This window comes from Cyprinodon tularosa, unplaced genomic scaffold (assembly GCF_016077235.1).
Source record: "Cyprinodon tularosa strain WSP-4 unplaced genomic scaffold, ASM1607723v1 ctg1734, whole genome shotgun sequence".
NCBI lineage: Eukaryota > Metazoa > Chordata > Actinopteri > Cyprinodontiformes > Cyprinodontidae > Cyprinodon > Cyprinodon tularosa.
In genome coordinates, this window is record NW_024038560.1 from 4,406 (window position 1) to 12,114 (window position 7,709).

The 7,709-nt window shown below is 37.5% G+C and overlaps 1 long non-coding RNA gene across 3 annotated transcripts; it reads left to right on the top strand.

Annotated features, from left to right (window-relative positions):
* The first annotated feature begins 3,569 nt into the window (after positions 1-3,569).
* LOC119781266 lies at positions 3,570-5,696 on the top strand. 3 transcript variants are annotated; one of them, XR_005280515.1, is made up of 3 exons: positions 3,570-3,618; positions 3,905-4,375; positions 5,468-5,696. It is a non-coding gene; the product is annotated as an uncharacterized LOC119781266 (long non-coding RNA). The 3 variants fall into 3 exon arrangements; XR_005280513.1 differs by lacking the exon at positions 5,468-5,696 and adding an exon at positions 4,544-4,627; XR_005280514.1 differs by lacking the exon at positions 5,468-5,696 and adding an exon at positions 4,460-4,629 and having other exon boundaries at positions 3,571-3,618; positions 3,905-4,291.
* Positions 5,697-7,709: the final 2,013 nt, after the last annotated feature.

Genomic DNA, 7,709 nt, shown 5'->3' on the forward strand with positions numbered 1-7,709 from the left:
TATAAGGTTTAAACACTGCCTTTATGACCTCTTATTTTAACCCATTTCTTTTGAAGCTGAGAGTTTCTTTGAACTCTCCTTTTAACCATCCATCATTTAAAACTGTTTTTTTTTTCTTTTTTTTCTCTTTTTTTTCAAATTCTGTAAATTTCTTACCTTACCTTCTTTTTAGCCTCTAACTTCTCGTGATATTACAGCTTTCATTGATTTATTTCAAATTTGAAACATTGTGTAGCCTGTAAGGCGCGAAAAAAAAGAAAAAGAAAGAAGAAATGAACCAATTAATCGAATTGAATCGTATCGTGGTGTATTCTTGAGTATCGAAAATAATCGAATCGTTGGGTCAGGAAATCGATACTGAATCAAATCACCAAGATTGATGTGATTTACACCCCTAGTAACCATGAAGACGATCTATTGTTTCTACCTCTGACTTTTCAATAAAAAGATTTGAAAAAAACAAGTATGTTTAAAAGAGAATTAAACTTAAAACCTACTTAATGGATTTAAATGTAGGATGATAAAAAACAAAAAAACATCCTAACTTTCAGAATTAGGACTGAAATAGCCCCTGACATAAAGTTATAAATTGTTGATAATAGGGGTGCAAATCACATCCATCAATGCGATTCGATTCAGTATCGATTTCATGACCCAACGATTCGATTATTTTCGATACTCAAGAATACACCACATTACGATCAATTGGTTTATTTTTTTTAACCTTACAAGCTAGACAATGTTTCAAATTTGAAATAAATCAATGAAAGCTGTAATATCGTCATGTATTTTTTTGAGAAACAACAGCAAATAACAGAAGTAGAAAAGTTGCACTCCACCTATTCCTATTAAAACCTCATTCACTGAAAAATAATAATGCCCCTGCGTTATAGATTCTGCAAGGCCTTGCTTAAAAAATACTTCACAAAATCAGTGCAATGAGTGCAATGCAATACCTCGGCTCCAGACGTCCTCTTGGCCACCAAAGTATGCCTTTGTGTTTGCTCAGCTTTTTACCTCAAACCACAGAATCTTTCAATCTAATGCAATGTTGGAGGAAGTTCTTGGAGGCCACTAAAGTATGAGAGAAAGGGTTCCCAAACAGATTGAAATTTGTCTGAGCGCCTTATAGCAAAGTTGGCACATTTATTCATATCTTTGCAAAGAGAGAACAGTTCATCATACAGCCCTTATGGCAGCATTCTGCTCTGTTCTGATCTGGACAGCGTTCGTTCCCCCTTACTTACAACAATGGAAAAGTTGTCAGAGTCAAAACAAATTACAAACACTTTAGTTAAACAGTAAAATTTTATGAATAAACCTTGAGAAAGAATCTGGTTTGGTATGGGAAGAAACTATGTCTGGTCTACAAACACCATCCTGCAGAGAATTGTCTGGCCTTGAAGTTGAATCAGGCTGAGTGAAAACTTTTATAGTGAGTAAATAGGATAAAATAATATATAATAGAAGAGAAATCTACATTTTCTGACAACAGTTACTCTCAGGTTGCAGTTTGGCAAGCGACAGCTCAACACAAAATGGAAAAGGTTATAACTACAAGTGAGAAGTTTGTTCTCAAAAAAAGGAATAAAATTATCCGTTGTTAGGAACTGCAGGGCTTAAAGTTCTCCGGCATAGTGGCAGATTTCCAGCTTGCGTCAACTGTGGTTGTATTAGAAGAAGTGGGATTGTGTATTGAAATGCATATTTTAAAACCATCAGAAAAGGTTTCTGCTCCACATAGTTAACAAGCTAGCTGTTAACTGATGCAGGGCTGCCGATAGCACGGCACGGTAGTGATCTGAAAAGGGGTCCCTATGTCCTCCAGCAGTCTAAGCCTATAGAAGCATAACTATAGAGATGGCTCTGGATAACCTGAGCCACTCTAACTATAAGCTTTATCAAAAAGGAAAGTTTTAAGCATTGCCTTAAGAGCAGACATGGTGTCTCATAAGATCTAGTTTGACCATTGAATGCTTTATATGTGAGGAGAATTCAATTCACAATTCACTGAAATCCTTTCACAGCTCTAAAGTAACGGTTCAGAGGTTAATCTCTAACTATATTGAGAAAAAAAATCTCTTAAACTATATTCTACTAAATTCCTATGAACATATTGCAGTTCAAAAGGGGATGTGATTAATTGACTCAAAATCGTTGTTGGAGGATAGCATTCCACAAGGGTAAAAGGGTGACACCTTTCATTTTTGCATATTAAAGGGAAACTTCGTTTTTTTTTACATTGGGCCCTTGATTTTACGTTATCACATCATGTTCTAGGCGAATCACTTTCTCTCAGACAACCGCGGTTATATTTTTTATATTCATATTTTTTAAAAACAGCGTGTATGACGTCACCGGCTACCGTTCGTTCATCCTGTCCTCTTAACTGCTGCTAGTTTTACTCACATGCCTGGAAGATGTCTAGTGCTACTACCACAGATGATGTTGCTCTCGAAATGGAATTGAATGATTCAGATTAGCTCGCCGAATGAATAGAAGGGGTAGAGCGTAGCCTGGGGGCCCGGGCTTCCTGTTACGACTCCAGTCCGGCGCGCAGACGATGTCATACACACACTGCTTTGTTTTATAAATATAAAAAATAAAACCGTGGATGTCTGGGAGACAGTGATTCGCCTACATGTTATGAATGCTGGCGTACCATAAATAATAAATTATGAACAGTTTAGTTTGTGCTTCAAGTCATTGCCCATAGGAAGACGTTACCTGGATATAACCTAAAGGAATATCTTCAGAACGGTTCAGAACTACTACAACACTCAGGCTACGTTCACACTGGAGCCTGAAGTGACCCAATTCCGATTTTTTTTGCCCATATGTGACCTGTATCTGATCTTTTTATGACAGTCTGAACGACACAGATCGGATTTTTTCAAATGCGACCCAGGCCACTTGGATATGTGGTCCTGAATCCGATACGTATCTGATCTTTTCAAATGCGACCTGTGTCTGTACAGCCAGATCGCATTCATCCGACCTACACGTCATTGATACTTGAAAAATGTTACTAAACATTACTAATCTGCGTCCTACTAAGCGGAGGTGGGAAAAACTAACAACCATGGCAGAAGATAACACAGGGAGCAGTCAATGGAGAGAAAGTGAGGTTGCTGACTTAATTTATATTTGGAAAGATAGCTCGATTCAGACCAAACTCGAAGGGTCTAACCGGAACCGGGTCTTTCTTTTTGATCTTCTTAAAAAGATTTCGTTCGTTATGTGCCTGCTCCTGTTGGAGAATAACTTAAAGAACGCAATATACGCTGCGGTATTACGAGTCATGTTTACTTCCGCAAACACTGAGGACGCTTGCTACATATGACATCATCGCGTCCTCGAGTGCGCATGCGGGACACTTCGGTTGAACACTTTCAGTTCACACAGTAGATCTCATACAAGTCGCATATACTTGGAAGTGTGAACGGACACGCAAAAAAATCCGATTTCACAAAAAAATCGGAATTGAGCATTAAGGCCTGCAGTGTGAACGTAGCCTCAGACACCTGAACCTGGATTAGATTATTCCAAGCTAACAGTGGAGAAATTTCATTAGAATATTTTTGGAAATCTGCTCAACCTCTGACACATTGAGCTGGGGTCTGTCTCTTCCAGGCAGAGGTGTACAGAAAACGCTGCTGAGTTTAGGGTGTCTCATTGATTCCTCATTTTCCAGACAGTCACTGTGGTGTTGGATGTAAATGCTTTACTTTCCTTAATAATTGTTTGTGGGGAAATACATTTAGGCCAAAATGAATGAAGATTCAGGTTGCTTGATAGGATCCACTGGCTCCTCAACCTCAAGGAGAGAGTTTGGTGCTTTTATGTGAGGTGTCCTTTATTAAACCACCAATAGAACGCCTTTTTGCTGTGTTTGTGTTTCCAGACCGCCTGCAGGATTATGTTGGAAAAGAGGAGGATTTCTCTGACCATCAGCTCTGTGGACAGGGGAGGAAATCCAGTTTGGACCAAGAGGAATCTGAACATCCGCAGATAAAAGAAGAGCATCAAAAGCCAGAACATCCCTGTATAAAAGAGGAAACCATGGAGCTCCCCATAAGTGAGCAAAAAGAACAGCTTGTTCTTAAGCAGACGATTAAAGATACAAGAGAGAATCCTTTCCCATGTTTGACATGTGGAGAAAACTTTCTTAAAAAAAAGCATTTAATGGTTCACATGAGAACTCACAAAGGTGAGAAGTTTTATTGTCTGTCCTGTGGAAAATTTTTCTCAAAGAAATCTAGACTTGATAAACATATGATAATTCACACAGGTGAGAAGCCTTTTTCCTGTACCATTTGTAACAAGAATTTTACTGGAAAGAGTAATTTGACTTCTCACATGAGAATTCACACAGGTGAAAAGCCTTTTGAATGTCTGTCCTGTGGAAAAAGCTTCACTCAGAAATCTAGTCTTGATAAACACATCAGATCTCACACAGGTGAGAAGCCTTTTGAATGTCTGTCCTGTGGAAAAAGTTTTACTCAGAAATCACATCTTGATACACACATCAGATCTCACACAGGTGAGAAGCCTTTTGAATGTCTGTCCTGTGGAAAAAGCTTCACCTCTAAGTCTAATCTTAATAAACACATCAGATTTCACACAGGTGAGAAGCCTTTTGAATGTCTGTCCTGTGGAAAAAGTTTTACTCTGAAATCACATCTTGATACACACATCAGATCTCACACAGGTGAGAAGCCTTTTGAATGTCTGTCCTGTGGAAAAAGCTTCACCTCTAAATCTAATCTTGATAAACACATCAGATTTCACACAGGTGAGAAGCCTTTTGAATGTCTGTCCTGTGGAAAAAGCTTCACCTCTAAATCTAATCTTGATAAACACATCAGAATTCACACAGGTGAGAAGCCTTTTGAATGTCTGTCCTGTGGAAAAAGCTTCACTCAGAAATCTAGTCTTGATACACACATGAGATTTCACACAGGTGAGAAGCCTTTTGAATGTCTGTCCTGTGGAAAAAGCTTCACTCATAAATCTAGTCTTGATACACACATGAGATTTCACACAGGTGAGAAGCCTTTTGAATGTCTGTCCTGTGGAAAAAGTTTCACTCATAAATCTAATCTTGATACACACATGAGATTTCACACAGGTGAGAAGCCTTTTGAATGTCTGTCCTGTGGAAAAAGCTTCACTCATAAATCTAATCTTGATACACACATGAGATTTCACACAGGTGAGAAGCCTTTTGAATGTCTGTCCTGTGGAAAAAGTTTCACTCAGAAATCTAATCTTGATAGACACATCAGATCTCACACAGGTGAGAAGCCTTTTGAATGTCTGTCCTGTGGAAAAAGCTTCACTCAGAAATCTAGTCTTGATACACACATGAGATTTCACACAGGTGAGAAGCCTTTTGAATGTCTGTCCTGTGGAAAAAGTTTCACTCATAAATCTAATCTTGATAGACACATGAGATTTCACACAGGTGAGAAGCCTTTTGAATGTCTGTCCTGTGGAAAAAGTTTCACTCAGAAATCTAATCTTGATACACACATGAGATTTCACACAGGTGAGAAGCCTTTTGAATGTCTGTCCTGTGGAAAAAGCTTCACTCAGAAATCTAGTCTTGATACACACATGAGATTTCACACAGGTGAGAAGCCTTTTGAATGTCTGTCCTGTGGAAAAAGCTTCACTCAGAAATCTAATCTTGATACACACATGAGATTTCACACAGGTGAGAAGCCTTTTGAATGTCTGTCCTGTGGAAAAAGCTTCACTCAGAAATCTAGTCTTGATACACACATGAGAATTCACACAGGTGAGAAGCCTTTTGAATGTCTGTCCTGTGGAAAAAGCTTCACTAAGAAATCACAGCTTGATACACACATCAGATCTCACACTGGTGAGAAGCCTTTTTCCTGTACCATTTGTAACAATAAATTTACTCAAAAGGGTAGTTTGACTTCTCACATGAGAATTCACACAGGTGTGAAGCCTTTTGAATAAGTCACTGCAGTCAGATGCCACAGGAATGAACAGTAGAGGTGTTTACCATGTTTGACTGGTGATAAAATGTCCATCTAGAAACTCCTTCACCTCATTACATGAGAAACTCACGGGTTAATGTCTTTTTTTGAGGCAAGTTTTGAGATTAATTAACAACTCTGTTTACATAGAAACTAGAACTGATAAGGTGTTATATAGTAAATCTGGTAAATACTCAGGTCCTGGGTGAATATTTGGAAGTGAACATTTGAAAGTTAATTATATTGGACCTGAGTAAATTAGAATTAAATGGCCAGAAAATGTTTAAATTTATGATTTCTTATTTTTTCTGTAATGAGGGGAATAAACATGATAAAGTGCAACAACAACATATTAGTTACAGATGAAGCAAGTTTGCTGTCCATATAACAAGCAATTGATAAGTTTAAATTGTAAATATAAAATCAAGGCAGACCCATACTGTGCAATGTTGGCATGGTGTTGCACATCTTTTTCTGAATGAATTTATTAAGAAAAAAAACCCCTCCAGTTTTAGTTTTTGCTTCAAATTTTAGTTGAATGATAAGCTATCGGTTGGATATATTCCAGAAACAGACTTTTATTCAGATGAAAATATCCTCAGATGAAAATAAAAGCAAAGCTAAGACAGATTTAATGTGCTTTGCTCAGTTTTGCTTTTGTTTTTGGAGGATTTTCTAAGAGATCAGCTGCAAATGATCAGAGTTTAGCTAATTCAGTGTCTTGTTGGCTTTCATTAGCAATGCATCAATCAGCCCTGCTACGTGTGTTGTTGAAACCAGGCCCACCAAAACTCCAACTGTTTTAGCCACAGTGTTAGAGCTATGGTCAATAGATATTAGAATGAAGTAGATCATCTATAGAGGAGTCTCAGATGAAGATTTGGGACATATAGAAGTGTGTGTCAGTCTCAGAGTTAGTCAGCTACAAGCTAATTAATGTTGCAAAGTAGCTCCAGCCACCTTGAAAGGGGGTGCTGGGATTATGGGGTTAAACTACGGGACATCAAAGAACTCAGTTTAGAGGCTGGAGTCTGTAGTTCAGGTAAATTGAAGTCCTAAAATGATGAAACATGTTTGTTTAAAAAGATAAACTAGATTGATGATGTTGCTGTTATTTTTACTGATCAGTTTGAACCTGCTTTAACTCGGTAAAAAGCCTTTGTCTTAATAATGTATTAAAGAAATCTGACTCTCCTCTAGAAGTGTGAAGTTTCTGCTTTTTAAAGATTTTTTGAAAGTATAATTTTCCTTTGAACTAATTCTAATAGTTTTGTTCTTGATTCTGTAGATGTTCTATTTACCTGCTATGATTGAAAGTAACTATCACCTATTTTATACAACTGATTTTATGGATTATATTCTGCTGTGGATGTTTTTAATTATTGTAATCACTTCTAAATTGATGAACGAGCAGCAATAAAAACCTCATGGATTGTAAAAATGTGTTTCTTTATCTGGTTTCATATAAATTAGAAACAATCTTTTTCCATGTTTTCTCTGATATTTTCAGCCAAACTAAAGCTGTAAAATAAATAGTTTAATGGCATTCACCTTCTGTCTTCTCCAGTCTTTCCTGTTGCTCCTCCGTCAGCATTAATCTGTTTGCTTTTTAGAGCCTGAGTTCAAATCTGGCCATTGGATAAATCCTCCTTTGCTTGTTGGAGAACTTAGATCAGGAAATAATGTAGGTACGTATTC